The sequence below is a fragment of the Canis aureus genome, chromosome 10, assembly GCF_053574225.1.
Source record: "Canis aureus isolate CA01 chromosome 10, VMU_Caureus_v.1.0, whole genome shotgun sequence".
Classification (NCBI taxonomy): domain Eukaryota; kingdom Metazoa; phylum Chordata; class Mammalia; order Carnivora; family Canidae; genus Canis; species Canis aureus.
The window spans coordinates 15,166,546-15,185,951 of record NC_135620.1 but is presented as its reverse complement, the minus strand read 5'-3'; the positions used below and the strand labels follow the sequence as shown (position 1 = coordinate 15,185,951).

General features: G+C 39.8%; 1 long non-coding RNA gene across 5 annotated transcripts in view; it reads right to left on the bottom strand.

The window, feature by feature from the left end:
• The window catches only part of LOC144322009 (uncharacterized), a 103,703-nt gene that overhangs the window by 47,429 nt on the left and 36,868 nt on the right, over positions 1 to 19,406 (bottom strand). For 4 of the 5 annotated variants that reach the window (XR_013387570.1, XR_013387572.1, XR_013387571.1 and 1 more), the window contains 3 exons: positions 7,063 to 7,132; positions 6,654 to 6,954; positions 4,947 to 5,126 (listed from right to left, as the gene is read on the bottom strand). This is a non-coding gene — a long non-coding RNA (uncharacterized LOC144322009). The remainder of the gene's footprint in view (positions 1 to 4,946; positions 5,127 to 6,653; positions 6,955 to 7,062; positions 7,133 to 19,406) is intronic. The other variant, XR_013387569.1, reaches the window with a different exon arrangement.

Genomic DNA, 19,406 nt, shown 5'->3' with positions numbered 1-19,406 from the left:
GGCTTAAATGGCACAAATTTATTTTCTCAAAGTTTTGGAGGCTGAAAGTCCAAGATCAAGTTTCTGGCCAATTTGATGCCAGGTGAGGGCTCTCTTCCTGGCTTGTGGATGGCCACATTCTCACTCTGTCCTCACCATGGCCTTTTCTCAGTATGTGTGCATGGTGGGAGAGGGGGAGACTAGGAGGCAGACAAGGGAGGGGGAGAAAGAGAGAGAAAGAAAAACGCTTATGAGTTCATTAATTAACCTTAATTACTTCCTTAGAGATAGCTTTTCCAAATACAGCCACCCTGGGAGCTGGAGCTTCAACATATGAATTTGCAGGGGAAACCCACATTCAGTTCATAACAATGTCTAAGTTCAGATTACACTTCTACCACTGTAAAATACACTCAAACTGAGCAATTGGACACTGGTAGAAGAGAACATGCTAAGTAGTCTTTTGCCACTTCTCAGCTCAGCCAGAAAAAAAGAGTTTTTTTTCCCTTTCCTAAGCAGGGAGAAAAAGGACAGTCTGCTCTTCTGAGGTGGGAGAACTCGCGGTTTCAAAGCACAGGGGGAAAAAAAGAAAACTATATAGGACAAAGAGTTCTTTTCTCTTTTCAAAGTATGAGAACATGTGTGTGTGTGTGTGTGTGTGTGTGTGTGTTGGTAGGGTGTGTGTGCATAGGAGGTGTGTGTGTGGTGTATGTGATTGAAAAGGAAACTCACAAATACGTGCAATACATGTTTTTGAGTGTAATTATGGTGTAATTATGTTCTACCCCTTTCCTCTGAAAAAAATCGGTTCACACATTTAGTGTCTGATGGACAGAATTGGGAGGTCAGAGAGTTTTGTGTCTGAGATAAGAATTAACCAATATCTTTTTACAGAACAATTAAATGCTGGACCTGTTAAACCATAACACGTCATAACACATTGTATTTTTTTCTTTGGTTACTAATCCATATCATTAAAAAGACAAAACAGGGTAAGGGAGATATGAGGAAACTTTGGGGGTGATGGATATGTTTATTATAAACATATTAGCTTAATAATAAATATTATTTGATGATGATATCACAGGTATAGGCATATGTCCAAATTAATTGTGTATGTTAAGTGTGCAGGGTTTGTTTGTTTGTTTGTTTGTTTGTTTTTTGGTATAGCAGTTAAACATCAATAAGGCTGCTAAGGAAGAAGCAGACCAGTATTTCAAAAATAGCTTTCTTATTTCATGTACACATTGAATCCTTTCTCTCTCGCTCTTTTTTTAAGATTTTATTTATTTACTCATGAGAGACACAGAGAGAGAGAAGCAGGCTCCATGCAGGGAGCCCGACGTGGGATCCGACCCCGGGTCTCCAGGATCAGGCCCTGGACCAAAGGCGGCGCTAAACCGCTGAGCCACCTGGGCTGCCCTGCATCCTTTCTCATCAGGATGATTTTTTTTGTTTCTCATTTTTTCTTTAATTCTGTGGAGTGAAAGCATCTTACAAAGTGATACAGAGGACTGCCTAATCGTGGTGTATACAGACGTAGCTACTCACTGAAGTGACTATAATTTATGCATACCAGAAAACTTCACAAACTTAAATAATCCAGTGAAGGAAAGTAGCTGATAATCAGTGTGGTTGCTCACTTAGTAAGTCAAGGTCAGGAGATCTCTTTAACATCTGAATATCCAAGTTCCCATCTGTCAGATGGAAAAATGTTATCTACTCCCTTCATTCCTTCCAGGAAGAGTTTAATAAGTTGCACAAAGAACTTTTTGACCAATAGACTATGCAAGTAAAATGTTTTAGGGTTACTCAATGACCAACCAATAGATGGTTGAGACCTTCATGTGGTGTTCAGGGGAAATTACTCCAGTGAACTGGCATTATCCATGTTTAAGCATTCTTTCTGGTACCCACGGTCAAATGGAGGATGAAGAAGAAAAACTTTAAAATGAAGCAGTAGTTAGGAGAATGAAAAGATGAGACAAAGAATAGAAAATATTTTTTTTAAAAAACATTTAATAAAAGACTGTTATCCAAAATATACAAAAAACTCTTACTGCTGAATAGTAAGAAAGTTCAGAGTCCCATTTAAAAGTGAGCAGAAGTTGACTTCGTTAAGCATCTGTCTTGGACTCAGGTTGTGATTCTAGGGTCCTGGGATAGAGCACTGCATCAGACTCCCTGCTCCATGGGGAGTCTACTTCTTCCTCTCTCCCTCTCCTGCCCCACCCCCTGCTTATGTTCTATGTCTCTCAAATAAATAAATAAAATCTTAAAAAAATAATAAATGTAAGCAGAAGATCTGAGCAGACGCCTCACCAACAGTAATACATAAATGGGAAAGAGTAAATGAAAAGATGCTCATTATGCTGTTACTTGGGAATTAGAAATTAAAACAATAATGAGATACCATGATGTATCTATTAAAATGGTTAAAATTCAAAACATTAGAAATATTGACACCACCAAAGGCTGGTGACAATGTACAGCAACAGAAACTCATATTTATATTGGTGGGAGTGCAACATAGGATGGCTACTCTGGAAGACAATTTGACAGTTTCTTACAAAGGTAAACATACCATTTAATCCATCAGTCATTTCCTTGGTATTTCCACAAAAAGTTGAAAACTTAACCTCCACACAAAAACCTATACTAAAATGTTTATAGAAGCTTTATTCAAAATTGCCAAAACTTGGACACAACAAGATGTGCTTTGTTAGGTCAATAGGTTACACATCAATGCAATAGAATATTATTTAGCTCTATAAGGAAGTAAGCTATCAAGGTATGAAAAGACAGGGAGGAAATGTAAATGCATATTGCTCAGTAAAGTAAGTGAATATGAAAGGGTCACAAACTGTGTGCTGCCAACTGTATGACATTCTGGAAAGGATATAACTATGGAGACAATAAAATGACCAGTGGTTGCCAGGGGTTGCTGGGAAAGAGGGGTGAATGGACATAGCACAGAGTATTTTTATGGCAATGAAGCAGTTCTGTATGATACTACAATGGTGGATATATGTCATTATATATTTGTCAAAAGCCACAGAATGCACAATCTCAAGAGTGGACTGTAGTATAAACTATGGACTTTGAGTGATAATGATGTGATAGTCGGGCAGGCTGTGCATGGAAGGAGAGAGAGAGTAAATGAAAAACCTTTGTACTTTCTACTCACTTTTTCTGTGAACTTATAACTGCTTTTATAATAGTCTCTTTATTAAAATGAAGATGAAGCAACACTGACATGATTCCTAATTGCCTTGTTCATTCCTATGGCTGACTTCATGGAAACAGGATGTATGACTATCATTATCAGCCTCACTTGAAAACAAAAGAAGGAAGCATCATTTCATGATCATGAGGTGTTCTCATTTCCTCTCCCCAAAAAGTGCATTCTAAATTTAAATGTTTCCAACTAGTTTAAAAGGCTCACATCACCCTTTCTCTAAACTAGATATTCAAAACACTTTCCCTGATTAAGCCCTTGAATATAGAGCTGCTGCTATATTACACAGAAGTAATCATGGTGGAGGAGTGCCTGGGTAGTACAGTTGATGAAGCATCAGACTCTTGGTTTTGTGATCTCAGGGTTGTGAGATTGAGCCACACGTCAGGCTCTGTGCTCAGTGCAGAGTCTGCTTGGAGTTTCTCTCCCCCTCAGCACCTCCCGCCTCATAAATAAATAAATAAATAAATAAATAAATAAATAAATAAATAATAAATAAATATTAAAAAGAATAGTGGTAGAGTGAGGCAAGGAAGAATGAAGGTCGACCCATGAATTAATAGGTTTGCCAGCAGATTGCCACTTTGATCCAAACTGTTCACTTTAGAATAAACTGAGACTCACAGAGTCTTCAGTCATGATGGCACAGTTTGCTTCAACATATTATTCAGCCATGAAATGAAATGAAATCTTGCCATTTGCAACAACACGAATGGATCTAGAGGGTATGATGCTAAGTGAAATAAGTCAGTCAGAGGAAGACAAATACCATATGATTTCAATCATGTGGAAGTTAAGGAACAAAACAAATGAACAATTTAAAAGAGAGAAACAGCCAGACTCTGGGGATGCCTGGGTGGCTCAGCTGATAGAGCGGTGACTCTGGATCTCAGCTCAGGTCATAATCTCAGGGTTGTGGCATTGAGCCCCGTGTCAGGCTCTACCCTGGGTGTGGAGCCTACTTAAGATTCTCTCTCTGCCCCTCTCCACCTGCTCACATGTGCACTCACTCTCTCTTGCTCTCTCTCTCTCTCTCTATCTCAAAAACAAAACCAAAAAGACCCCAGACTCTTAAATATAGAAAACAAATTCATGGTTGCCAGAGAGGATAGGGGGATAGGAGAGAAATCAGTGAAGAGGATTAAGAGGAGTACACTTACCATGATGAGCACTGAGTAGTGTGTAGAATCATTGAATCACTATATTGTACACTTAAAATTAATGTAACACTGTATGTTAACTATACTTGAATAAAAAATAATAAAATTCTTAAAAGCTGAAGCCTATTTTATGAAAGGATGTTCCAGCGAGAACTCTTTGTCCTCCAACACATTTGTTTATTTGGGGTAGAGGTAGGAAGGAGGGAATGCTCAGAGAAAATGAGCTTTTAAATATGGAAGATCATATATAAGAGCATATCAAAAGACATCCATATGTATATCAATATGCAGTTGGAAATATTTATATGACTGTGTGTATCTCTGTGACTTCATTGTCTCCATGCCATTCCCTTTTTAAAATTTAAAGCATTTGAGGAAAATTACTTTAAAAAGGGAAAAGTCTACTTACTATAGAGATTCATGTTATGTGTTGATATCTGTCATCTATCTGTTTAGTGGGAGTGTTTACATGCAGAATTAAGTCCTAGAAGAGAGTCATAAATTCTTCGATTGCATTCTCATTTTATAGGGAGGTTTGAGGGCAGAAATGTGTTCAGTCCCATACTTACCGAGTTCTTTGTTCTGATATACACACACGTATCCATCCATCCATTTGGGATGGGCCGTGTGATACTGGCTTTGGGCTTTGCTGAGCTCTTCAGGGCATCCCCATATGATCTTTGTGTAGTTGTGGGAATTCTTGAAAATTTCAAAAGGAATGGCTCCTTAGGCTACAACCTCCATTAGTTCTGAGAGAGAATACAAAGTGGGTTATCCTCAGATCTGAACTCTACCTCTCCTGGTTTGGTAACCAATCTTGAATATGAATTAAATACCAGATAGTGTGACGAGTACATTACTGAACAGAAACTGAAACCTCACAAGAAGCCTCAAGACTGAGCCTTGGCTTGACGTAGGCTTCCCCTCTCAGGTCACCCCAGAAGGTCCTCTGGGCTAGGACCAAGATCTGATCCATTGGTAGGACTAGCTGTTGTCGGTCCAGCTTCCCTACCCCGCTTCTACCTTCTTCAACAGTATGTGCCAAAATGAACTGACCATTTTGCTGCAGAATTCAGGAAAACCCCGGGAGGTGCATGATCAAGAGATGTTGAACTGGCTCAATTTCACTCACTAGCCAGTAACCTCTGAAGCACAAAGCAAATGGCTAGTAACAGTCCGTCTCAAAATTTGATACCACACTGCTTCTTGCAGTGGCCGCTGTGAGCATTTTTGTTCTGTGGTCCTGTCACTGGCTTTCACATGAATGGGAAAATAATGAGGAAGAAAAATAATCTAATGTCGGGTGGCAAGTCTCAGAACAAGGCCATGGAGAATAAGAAATGGCACACCCCCGCCTCAGAGGGCTTGTCTGTAGGGGGGCAGGCTAGCATGTTCTCTTTTAAGGGCAAAGATAAGGGGCCAGCTGTTGAGAAGAGAGAAAAAAAAACAGAGAATTGAAGAAAAGGTTTCAAATTTAAAAAGACCAATTGAAAGAAGGTCTGATAGGCTATTGGAGAAATCCATGAACTGCAGAGTAAGGAAGATAGGTCCACAGCTTTCTTGCTCTGTTTCCAGTTTTTCTTTTTTTTTCATCAGCAAGAAATCATTTCTTCTCCCGAAACACTTCTGCACTAAAATCAAGTTTTCATTCTCATTGGCCATGGGGATACCAACATCTTTGATCTTCAACTTACTGAAGCAGCTGCCTACTGTTCTACTTCAAAGCACGTTTTTATGACTTAAGGGCATTTTAATAAAGAGTTCTTCCAAACCCAGTTGCGTATCATCTGGAATAGTAAGGAGCCCTGTAGCTCATCAGGTGATACAATACTGGAATCATAAGGAAACTTCTGCGAGAAAAAAAAAAAAAAAAAAAAAAAACCCTAAATGTTAGAATGGCTTTTGAAACATTTATACTGGCTTTGTAAAGGGACATGCTCCTATAGTGGGTCCCTTCTGCTTATCCACACGTCTGCTGTTTAGAAATCATAGTTACACCCTCAAAATAGGATGGCGTGGGTTTGAAAGGCTTCTATTCTAAAGAATGTGTGAAAATACAACTCAGAAAAATCTCCTTTATGTATATCTAACATGCAAAATGTCTGTAGTGTGGTGAGAAGCTGTTTAGGTCAAAAAAGAATCTCTTCTGTTATGGAATCGTTTGCAAACAAACAAGTCATCAAACCTGTCCATTTGAAAGGAGATAATTTTGCCATAAGGATAGAAATTGCCCATTACTTCTTGACCTGGGCGGAGAAATGAAGACATTTCCTTACCTGTGAAAGACTGAAGCTCTCTCACTGTGTTCATCTTAACCATCGGCTTATGAAGGAAGCAAAAGTTCTATGGAGTCTTGAAAGAAGCAAAGAGAGAAAGTTTTCTGGCTAGGGAAGCTCACAGTAGCCAGATGATTCAAGTCTCACTTGTGAAGCATTTAAGCCAAGTTGGGAAATCTGGCAAGAGGCACACAATTCCGCACACGTAGATGGAAAAGTTGTAGCTTTTCAGAAGATTGAGGGTTCATTATTTGGCATGTTGGGCCAAATATTCAAGACAAATGAAGTGGTTGTTGGTGCCCTGGGGTGAAACAGACCATGCACATGACAAGCACAAGTGAGAAATCTGGGCAATGAAGTTCCCCTTTCAGTTAGTTTCACTAAATGTTACAATTTTTGTCAAACTCACTTTTGCTCCTTTGCTCTGTGTGCCCTCCCACACGCATCTTACACACCACCTCTCCTTTCTTCCGGCCAAGCTGTCAGAAAGCACACTGAAGACGTCATGGTGGCTCAACCCAAAATGTCGTCTCTTCAGAGCAAGGACATTGTCTCATGTGACCACAACATCGCGGTCATGGATAAGCTCCGTATGGATCAAGTAATTGTACAGGTTAAACAGACCAGATCTAAAATTCTCGAATTGTTCTAGAAATATTTCTTTTGCTGATTTCCCTCTACAACTCAGGATCTAATCAAGGATAACTCACGGCATTCCCCTGTCACATCTCTTGGGGCTCTCTTAATCTCCAATAGTTGACTTGCTGCTTTTTTCTTTCATGCCATTGCGATTTTTTTAAGAATCTGGGCCAGTTGTTTGTCATAGGCTGTGTGTCTCAGCCTGAATTTGTGGATTTCTTTCCTGTTTTAATTAATATTACATATTTTGGGCAAAAAATTACATGAGTGAGTTAATATTCTTATTGCTTTATACCTGGAGGCTCATTTATCCCATTACTGGTGAAGCTACATTTGAGCCCTTAATTAAGCTAGAACTCTATCTTATAAAGGTACTTTTCATTCCTTTATAAGAATCAAGAATAATCTGGGGTATAAAACTTGGAGACCATGAAAATTTCTGCCCTACTAAGATAGACAGGATAATATCACCTCTATCCCCACATCCTGTAGATGTCCACAGCCTGTAGATGTCCATGGAACTTGTGAATTTGTTAGGTTAAAGGATAGGTAAAGGGAATGAAGGTAGCAGTTGGAATTAAGGTTGTTAACCAGCTGACCGGAATATAGGGAAGTTAGCCTGGGTTATCTAGGTGGGTCCAATAGAATCAGGGGATCCCTGGGTGGTGCAATGGTTTGGCGCCTGCCTTTGGCCAAGGGCATGATCCTGGAGACCCGGGATCGAATCCCACGTCGGGCTCCCGGTGCATGGAGCCTGCTTCTCCCTCTGCCTGTGTCTCTGCCTCTCTCTCTCTCTCTCTCTCTCTCTCTCTCATAAATAAATAAAAATTTTTAAAAAAAAGATTGTTAACCAGCTGACCTGAATATAGGAAAGTTAGCCTGGGTTATCTAGGTGGGTCCAATATAATCACAAGTGACTTGGAAAGTAGAGGATAGCTAACAGAGTCAGAGGGACATGTGTTGAAGGTAGAATGATCAGGGTTGTAAAATGTGCTTGCTTTGAAGGTGGAGAAAAAGGGCCACAAGCCCAACAATGCAGGCATCTTCTAGAAGCTGGACAGGGCGAGGAACCACATTCATGCCTATGGCTTCCAGAAAGGAACCCAAACCTGCTGATACTATGATGTTGGCACAGCAAGTCCACTTTGAGGCTTCTAACTCCCACATCTGTAAGTTCACAAATTTGTCTTATTTTAAGCTCCTAAATTTTTGGTAGTATGTTACAAAAAAGCAGTAGAAAACTAACACACCCCCTAAAATTGGGTCGGTTCATTTTAGCATTTCTCGATGATCCTTGCCTGAATCATTTCTTATTTGGGGACTTGTAAGTGGTGGTGTTTACTGTGTTGCTTTTTCCTTACTTTTATTGACTGGCATTCTGCTGAAAGAAGAGCAGAAGCCTTCTTGTTTGTTCTTCTCTCTCCCTCTTTGTCTCTTGAATACCGTTATGAACTCATTAGATCTCTTTTTCAAATTCAGTTCCATAATGTAGTACTTTCATTATGTTTCTGATCCTTTGCTTGTCCCAGATTGGACCAATAGTAGCCACTTCTATGCCCACTTGGCATACCCTCAGTAGTTTTTGAGCACTTTCTGCTTTCTAGAATGTAATATTTAGGGTTTACTTAATCATTTTTTTTTTACCACCCCAAACCTGAAAGCCACCATTTTCCCAAGGAGCCTCGAATCATTTAATGGGAAAAGAAGGGATGGCTTTGATTGTGACTTTGATGCCTCAGTTTACTCTTTGGTTTTTAGTGTGTGCTGGAACATCTCTCCATAGTTTCCAAGGCCTCTGTTGGAAATTTTTCTGTGAACCATTAATGTATTTTGCCCATTTTATATCAGTGTGAGATTTTTTTCATTGTAAGTTATTGTAGTAATTAGCCTTTTACTTGATAAACACATTGCAGTTGTATTCTCCCAAATTTATATTCATTCTTTGACATTATTTTGCAATGCGAACTTCCTTTATGTGAATTTATTCCTTTTTTTTTTTTATTGCTACTGGGTTTTGAATCCGAGTTACAGAAGGCTTCTCCACATCATGGTTGTAAAGAAATTAACCCATGTTTTATTCTAGTATATTTGGATCTCCTATCTGTTTGGTATAAGGTCTGAGTCCAAAATTAATGTTCAGCAGTTGTCTCAGGAACATTTGTTGTCAACCCCACCTTTTCGCCCCAGCCACTTGGTATGCCTTATTTATCACTCACTGAATTTCTACGTTTTGAGGTTCATTTTTGGACTTCCTATTCTGTTCTGTTGGTCATTCTACACATGCACCAATACCACACTATTTTAGTTAGAGTTTTGATAATGTCTTAAATCCTAAGGCTAGGCAACCTTTCAATGTTTTTTTTTTTTTCTTTTTTTTTTTTTTTTTGAGTTTCCTAGCTATGTTCTCATTTTATATGAATGTTAGAAGTACCTATTCTAGCTCCCAGAAAACTTGTTGGTATGTTTTCTGGGACTGCATTAAATTTATATATTATCTTAGGGATGTTTAAAACTTGACCTACCTGCTATTGTGAATATGCTTAATGTAGAAAGAATGTTTTGCTACTTTTCCCATCACTGTGCATCTTTCTCAGTGGTTTTCAGTCAGCTAAGCATATTGGAAATACCTGGCAAGCCTCATTGTCAGGGCTCAACTGTCTCCCACACTGGCTTGGTATCTCTAGATGACATAGCACAGGATCAGTGTAAATGAAGTTCCTCAGGTGATGGCAATGCACAATAAAAGCTGAGAACCCTGATTTATTGGGGGTTGGAGGGAGCTGAGAACCCTGATTTATTGGGGGTTGGAGGGAGTAGGATCCTTGGGAGCCTGGATATGAAGGCAAAGGAAGGGAGAAAAAGTGTTTTAAAGACCCTCGTATTAGTGATTTGCTTCTATTTGGTATTTACTATTTACAGGTATATGTATTGTATATAATGGTATTTACTATATACAAGCATATACTTGCAAAAGCTAAAAGGTCTTTGTCACATTTAGTGCTTTTTGGTCTGAATTCTAGCTTGTTTGCTCTCAGAATTGCTGTCACTAGTGTCTTTTGTTTATTCCAAGTTTTTATTTCAATTCCAGATTGTTAACATAAACTGTAGTGTTAGTTTCAAGTGTAGGATTTAGTGATTCATTGCTTACATAAAACATCCGGTGCTCAACACAAAAAGTATCCTCGTGGTATACATTTCCTCAACCCTTTATTTCTAGCTTTCATGATTTATGTGCTTTAAACAGTTTTTTGCATTTAGTATGTAATAGGGTTTTGTTGGGTGACTGAATTTTTAAAGTAGGTAAAATAAGCCCATTTCATATTATATGAAATAGAATATGTCCTATATGATCCCATCTATATACCTTATTACATAGAGTATTATATAGAAGTGTACTGCAGGCTGGAGACAGAGCTCCCAAGTTCTTTGCAAGCTCGTGATCCCCTGAGGATGCAGAAAAGGGAGTATGGATCGCTGTGTGGTAATTAATGCAGCAGCGTAAGAGAATGCTAGAGGAACCCCAAGTGGAGACTGTTTGTGTCTTGCAGGGAGGGGAGTCCTCTTTGAAGTCTAAACTCCAGCTGGTTATGAAAATTAGTGCTGGGACAGATTTTGAAAATGATGAGACAAGGCAAAGCTAAATGAATAACACCTACCAACCATTGCCCCGTAGGAAATTTGAAGTGAGTTTTCTGGTCTAGTGCCTAAATCAGTGGTTACCATGACAGTGGCACCACAGCTAAATGGGGTACAGCTGGTGGGAAGATATTGGCTCCAGCTGACTCTAGTATTCCAAGCATTCAGGATGATCAATGAGAAGTAGAAGATCTTTCTGTAATAAACTACTGATCTTTACTTTGCATCATGAATGTGTAGATTACTTAAATGATGTGTTTGGTCCCAGCTTCATCCTACCAAGGTGTGTTTACTACTTTTCTTTTTCTCTGTGCTCTATTTTCTTTGCCTCTTTTTCCAGAGCACCCTTGTTTATTAGGAAGAATTGGTTTGTTGTTTGTTTTTGTTTTTTGTTTTTTTTTTGTGATACTGGTTACATTTATGGTAATAATTTGTGTGTTAGTCCTCTTTCCCTTATTTAGATACCTATGCTTTGTTTTAAAAGACTTCCACCTGTTGGATAATCAGTGAGCATATCTAACTTCTCTTAGTGTACTTTTCCTTTATTGAATTACTTTTTATTGAATTATTTCTACTGGGGCAGAATACATAACCTATATGCCCTGTTCTTCCATGTGGACCATGCACATTTCCTTTAACTTTAAATCTGTGATTAAACATTTAATGCTTATTTTTTTTTTTTGTTTTTTTTTTTTTTTACATTTAATGCTTATTATTAAGCTGGTGCCCTCACAGATCTTGAGGAATTGTTCATGGGGACCGTGTTCCCCAGGTGTTAGCACATTCCCATTGTTTGTCTGAAGAGGCTAGCTGGATTAAGAGTCCTGGCTCACACTTTGTCTTTAAAGTTTCTTTCAGGGCAGCTCAGGTGGCTCAGCGGTTTAGCGCTGCCTTCAGCCCCGGGACCTGGGATCAAATCCCACATCGGACTCCCTGCATGGAGCCTGCTTCTCCCTCTGCTTGTGTCTCTGCCTCTCTCTCTCTCTCTGTGTGTGTGTCTCTCATGAATAAATAAAATCTTAAACAATAATAAAGTTTCTTTCAAATGTTGCTCTCCATTGTCTTTATATATTTCTGTGTAAAAGTCTGATGCCAACCTGATTTTTCTTTATTTGGAGTAACTTAGTTTTGTTTTTGTTTTTTACTTGGAGGCTCAGGGGATGTTTTTTCCCCCGTATCCTTAATATCTAACAGTTTTACTAGGATATATCTTAGAACCGATGAGCTTGGGTTATATACTTTAGGTTTATAGTGGAGTCTTGGCATATCTAACATCATCGTTTTCTTTCTAGAAAGTTTTCTTAGATGGCATCTTTAAAGACTTAAATATGCCATTGCATTGCTTTGCTTTTCTTCAAACTCTCTAGTTATGTGATTGGTCTTCTATCTTTTATCCGTGTCTTTTATCTCTTTATTTTCCATCTCATGGCTATTTTACCTTTTTCTTCGATGTCATATATATATATGTTTTGGTTGAATCTGATTTGTCATACTTCTACAAATGATTGTGTGAGAATGTTTATTTCAGGTTGTGCTGTTAGGTTTTCACCTGCTTTATCTTTATTGGAGAATTTTTTTCAGCTAACCTCTTCAGATTTTTTTCTCTATTAATAATACCTTTGTGGATGTTGTTTGCCAATGCATGCTCATTTTGAAATGGCTTCTCTTTCTGTATGAGCAATAATGGGATATGTAGGCAGGGGTAAGCATACGTTTGGCCGACCCCATTTCTAGTTTGCAGGTGCCCTCTCCTCTGTTCATTGCATTGCAGTCTTGAAAAACAATAGTGCTTGATTTTGGTGGAGAGGGGTTACTTTATGTCTCCTGATTTTACTATTATTTTTAAAATTTCAATAGATCCTGTATTTTTTAAGATTTTATTTATTTATTCATGCGAGACACAGAGAAACAGAGACATAGGCAAAGGGAGAACAGGCTCCTTGCAGGGAGCCTGATGCAGAACTCGATCCCAGGACCCCAGGATCACACCCTAGGCCAAAGGCAGATGACCAACCACTGAGCCACTCAAGGTGCCCCTAGACTCTTTAATTTCCAATACTTGCTTCCTTCTTCCTCTTCACCCCTAATCCTAGAAAAAAACCTTTCCAATTCCTATTCCCCAGAATAGTATTTTCTTGAGATTCTGATCCATGCTCCTGCATTGCCAAATCTCTACCTGTGGATTCTTTAGCAGCCAGTGCACAGAACCACTGTGTCTCAGCACTCTTTCAGTTTGACATTTACAGTGTGAGTCTCTCCTCTAAGGAGATGATTTTCATCCATTTTCTGTCCTTAGGCCTCTGATCCTGTCTTGCCCTCCTATAGTTGCCACCCCCTGTGCATTGAGCTCTGGAGCTTGGTCTGCTGCTTCAAAGTTTTGATTTGCCTTGTTGAACAGAGTTGGAAATCTATAGTAGTAGCTGATCCTACCCAGGCTGTAAGTGTGGGTTCTGAAAAACTTTGTGATACTTGTTGATCTGAATTTTTTTCCCATATAATAGATGAAAAGAGATGAATATAAATAACCACCATCTTTCTCTGGAAACTCAAATGTTTCTTAAAGATGCCTAAAGTTTGTATCTTAGCATTTTTTTTCTTAACATGAATGTCTTGGATTAATACAGCATATTTTTCTCATAGTACTTATATGTGGAGTTTTTGTTCAGTGATGCTTTAAAATAAGCACAATTTCAAGTGAGAAAACCAAGCCTCAGAAAGGTTACATAAATTCTTCAATATCACACACCTACATATATTGGAATTCAAATTCTACAGGGGAGTGCTCTTCTAAAATGAAATAGACAGCTTTTTAAGCTGTGACTCTTGACTAGCACCAATCCCTCACACACATTGAAAATGCTTAATCAGAGTTAAGATGATCACCTCTTGAAGTTGTAGGAAAAGTTCCTGCGTTATGGGGATGTTTTCTAAGACAGTTGTGACATGAGAACTATATTTGGTCTCTGTCCCCAGTTCCTTACACAGAGCTTCTAAAAAGAATTACCTGAGTAATAGAGGTGATAGGAGGGTCATTCACAGAGTTCCTAAATCTCTTAGAATTTTTTGAATGATAGGATCATCTTTTGTTCTAATGAGGTGACTCCTGGTGGGCTCCTGGGTAGCTTCAGGGTGAAGGTGGGTCACCAGAAAGAATAAGCCATGACTAGCAGCTTGAAACTTTCAACCCCAGGAGGGGAGAGTGCCATGAGATGGAGTTAATAATTGATCATACTGGGGATCCCTGGGTGGCTCAGCAGTTTAGCGCCTGCCTTCAGCCCAGGGCGTGATCCTGGAGTCCCGGGATCGAGCCCTGCATGGGGCTTCCTGCATGGAGCCTCCTGCATGGAGCCTGCTTCTCCTTCTGCCTGTGTCTCTGCTTCTCTCTCTCTTTCTGTATCTTTCATGAATAAATAAAAATCTTTAAAAAAAAAATAATTGATCATACCTATATGATGAAGCCTCCATAAAAATCCCTAAACTGGAGGCTTCAGAGAATTTGTGCTTTTGGTGAATACTTCCATGTGCCAGAAGAGTGGTATACCCCAACCTTGCAAGAACAGAAGTTCCTGTGCTTGGGACATTTCCAGACCTTATACCATGTACTTCTTCATTTGTCTATTCATCAGTATTTTTTATAATAAATTAGCTATAGTAAATAATTCCTTGAGTTTTTTGAACTGTTTCAGTAACTTATAAAACCTCAAGGTGGGGGTTGGTGGTTGGTGGTTATAGGACACCCTGGTTTTGTAGCCAAGTTGGACAGAAGTGTGGTTACCCTGGGGTCCCATTACTTGAGACTGTCTTCCAAAGTGAGGACAGTCTCGTGGGACTGAGCCTTTGAATCTGTGGAATTGGATTAATTGTAGGACACCCAGTTGATGTCCAGGGAGCTGGTTCCCAGCCATGGGTAAATCAAAATCACACTGAGATACTTTTTTAAAAGAGGGAGTCTAGAAACCTAATCTATAGACTCTTCTTCTGTAAGTCTAAGGCAAAGCCCATAAATTTGTGTCTTAAAATTGTTAATTATTCAGTCAACCTGCTGATGGCTCATATCTGACTCTGACACTCGGGTAGAGTGGTTCCTGAACTTAACAGCTCTTGCGCTTGTGGAGTTGACAGTTTCATGGGAGAGAAAAATAGTAATTTAGAAATCACACTGTTGATATGAAAATGAAATTACAAACTCTCAGGTCATTGATCTAAGGGGGAAAAAAAAGAGGAGAGTATAAGAAATTCATGTGATGTAGCCTGAGAGCCTAGAGAAGGCTTCATTGATAAAGGGACACTTAGCTGAGAAGTGGAATATGAGAGTGCTAGTTACTCAGCAAGACCACAGCATGTGCAAAGGTCCTGTGGCAGAATGAGAGTGGAGTGTTAGAAGAATGGGAGGAAGGGAAAGATGAGTATGGCTGATGATGAGACAGAGCCATGCAGGAGCCGTTACTAGTGTGTTGAGGATTTTGGCCTTGATCATAAAAGCAAAGGAAAATCACTGCAGGGTTATGTGCATTCCATGCAAATAAAGTGTGGATACTCTGATCAGAGTTGCATTGTTAAATGAAAATCCCAGCTTCTTTGTAAAAAGTAGAAGGGGTGTACACTGGAACAAATGTTAGAAATGGCTGAATTACAGACAAGGTTCATGTGGCATTAAAGGGAAAATGTTATGCCTAAGAACAATTTCAGATGTACAATAAAGACGATTGGTGATGGAATTGAGTGGAGGGTTAAGATTTGAAATGTTCTCACACATGCCTGTTTGGGGAGCTTGTGCAGTTGCATGGCGGGAAGTGTGATTCATTGGGATAGAGTCATTGAAATGAGCACCATGTAGTGAAGACATTTTGATTCATTCTCAAACATGTTGAGATTGGAGATGCATTTTGATATCAAAATGGATTTGCTGAATAAGCTCTGGTATATATTAGTCTGGAGGTCTGCGGACAGGCGAGACAGCATGGTTCCTACCACGGCAGGGCATCCCATTAAGAAAAAATGCCCCCAGAAAGAATCCTTGGATAATGGCTTTTGCAACTGAAGAGTATAGTTAAATATCAGGGTTATTGGCATCTATCCTGCTGGTGTCATCTATTCATTAAAGGGAACATAATTTTAAAGAACCCAGATAAGGCTGGAAGCCCTTGGAGTTGTGGTAAGCATGCTTGGCTATGTCTGTAGTTGTACTACAGTATTTTTTTTTTTTTATAACGATGTAGCATGTACTCTCATGGGAGCTGAAATGACTTCAAAGAAACCTTCACCCATCTTCATTTCTGCAGAAGAGGAGGCAGGAGCCTGTGGAGTGAGTGAATAGGATGTGGAAGGTGGAGAAACAGCCCAATTAAATTGCAGTGGAATGATAGAAGTGAGTAAAATTTTGAAAAAAAAAAAAAAACTCGCAGTATCTCTGGTAAGCAAGTAAGTTTAAAAAGAATTAGAAAAATATGGGGGGAAAAGGCAGCTCATCAGCTCTGTTAGTTTTGCTCTCTGACCATTTCTCTATTTATTAATTGGTGATCAGTGATAAGACAGAACAATGTTCCATTTGCTCCGTGTCTCGAAAATTTCAGTGGCAAAAACAACATCAAATTCAGAGAAGCATCTTGAATCAGAAAGCTTAGGGGATCTGTTCCACAAGTTTCCTGGGCAATTGGCTTATAGGAAGGAATAAGAAGACTGTTTTATGGAGGTTCGTTGATGGCTCACAGGGACTGATGAGTTGCGAGACCCTTGTCACTTTACCAGGAGAAAAGAGTTGGCTGATGGCAAAGTGAAAGAAATGTGAAAGTTGATGACAACACCTGTTTGTAGGCCACAGATGTCCAAATCTGTTTTCTTTCTCATCTCACAACTTCAAATACTTATATTTTATGGTAGGCATACCTTTGATAATTATCCTCAAGTCTTATTGGGAAGTGACACAAATAAAGTGTATATATACATTTGCACAAATACAATGTACTTGCATACATTGTATACAATGTACAGAAGTGCATTATACAAATAAAATGAATATAAAATGGGACTGTGCTGGTTCCACTCTTAACCACACATGAAGCCAGAATCTGCTATTTGAATGATTACACCTGGCCTTCTCTGCTCGCACCCACTCACACCAGCCTCCTGCTACTCTGGGAAAAAGGATGTAAGGGAAATAAGCAAAGTAGTAGCTCAGCAAAGTCACCAGGAAGTGCCAGCCTACTCTCTCCCTGCTCCTCAGCGTAGCCCCAGGTAAACAGTGAGCCGCTCCAGTGCCACCTCGGTGCTTGTTTGCCTTGCACATCTAGGCTGGTGCCTCCACACACACACACACACCTTGAGTTTCCTCCCTAATCCGCTTTTCTTCTGCACTGAGGGCACCTCTCGCCGTGTTCTCACTAATTATCTGTGACATGCAGTTGGCAACCCTGTTTGTGAGGCTTCGTCTATATTCTGTGTTAGGTTGGCCTTGCCCCTTGGGAGATGAGAAGATGTGTGTCTTTGAATCAAAAGATCAGAGCATGCAGTCAAGATATACTCCTGTGATCCCTTAATATACTTTCAGCCAAGGCCCCTTTTATTGTCTCTCAGACACCATTTCCCAAATGCACTGCAGTGTCAGCCTCTTCTTCAAAGTGCCCTTACAGAGAGCACCTGATGGCTCTGGCTGGAAGAAAAAGCTAAGGACAGACTCAACCCTGCTGCTCTTCACTCAGGGCCCCAGAATGTGTCAGGAGGAAGCGCTGGTTTTCCCACTGAGATGGGGGTAAATGCAGAATGTTTGAATTTCAGAGTCATCCAGTGCTTCCTAAAGATGATAGTGTATGTGTGTGTGTGTGTGTGTGTGTGTGTGTGTGTGTGTGTGTATTGCGGGGGGGATTTCTGAGTGTAGCACTGATGGCACAGATGAGATCACACATAGAGAATTAAACATAGTGAAACTCAAATGTTCTCTTGCTTGGGAGTTGATGTATTTGATTAGGCGGCTGCCCTCCTGCTCTTCCTTGTAATCTTTGCAAAATTGAAAGGAAATTCTTGAGTCAAGAGTGGTACAGAAAACCCTTTGCAGGCCATACTGGACTCTCAGACTATAGTAGGAAGACCTCAGTTTTAGATTCCCTGGGATTGTAACTGCAGTATTACCTTGGGTTTTCACTGAGAATATGAAAACCAAGCATATGCTTTGAGAGCACCTTAGTCCCTATTACTCATGCCTCCTCCTGTGTTCTTGGTGCTCCGTGCATCCCAACACAGGTGGACTCCCTTTTGCTCCTTTCCTCACTCTGCTTTAGGGAAGGGCAGTTCTGGCAAGATGGTGAATTTGGGCCAAACACCTGAGCATGTTGGGCTCAATTCCCCCCTTCTTCCTCTTAGACATGAGCCAACCATTCGTTCATTCAACAGATAGTATCAAGAGCTTATGAATGTCAGATGGCTTTCTAGCCACTGGATTCGAAGCAAATAAAATAGGCAAATATGAATAAAATAGACAAAGAACCCCTACTCTAATAGGAGGTACAGAAAATAAACATAAGAAACAGAAGTGCTTTTAAAGTGGCAAGTGTTACCATGATGAGCCCTGAGCCATGTCTAGCATTGTTGAATCATTCTATCATACCCCTGGAACTAATAGAACACTGTAGGTTAACTCTCTTGCAATTAAGATTAAAAAATTAATACAACAAATAAAGTGGCAAGTGTTGGAGGAAAAACTGTGGAGCAGAGAGAAGAAATATCAAGGGTTGGGGGCCAGAATTTTAGAAGGGAGTCACAGGGGCTAAAGCAGAGAATTCCTGCAATAATTCCGATTATTGGCAATAATCGGCTGGAGCCCAGAATTCACCTAATTTGACTTGTGTTCTAATGAAATCACTGGTCTCCTGTCCTAAGACTCATCTGAGGAAGGAGGAGGTTGTGACAAGAAGAGGTCATTGCAAAAGTGGAGAAGTGATGTGATGGTGCGAGCAGGGAAGGTGGTGAGGAGGAAAGGGCTACTGAGCATATTTGAAGTAGGCAAGTTTTGCCAACAGGTGATGAACAGTGTGAGGAAAGATAAGCATTAAGGATGGAGATGCACGTCAAAGATTTTGAAGTGAGTAACTAAAGGATGAATTTGCAATTAAGTGAGGTGGAAAGACTGAGGTCAGACATGTTTGGGATGGGGCCGGCAGTAAAAATTCTGAGTTTAGTTTTAGATAAGCTGAGTTTAAGAAGCTTGTTAGACATCTGGTGCAGAGAGTAATCAGGGGATTAGAGATGTGGTTTGGTGCTCAGAGGAGAAGCCCAAACCTGACATCAGCTCAGAAGTGGAATTCAAAGTCACAGGCCTGCCTGAGATCATCCTGGAATGTGAATGTTGTCAGAAAAATAAATGTGGCCCAAGGACTAATCCCTGGTCACTCCAACATTTAGAAGTGCAGACAAAAGGAAGGAGCAACAGTGGAGATCAGGAGAAGGAGGAAAACTAAGTGGGGTGTGTTATGTCCAAGTACAAGA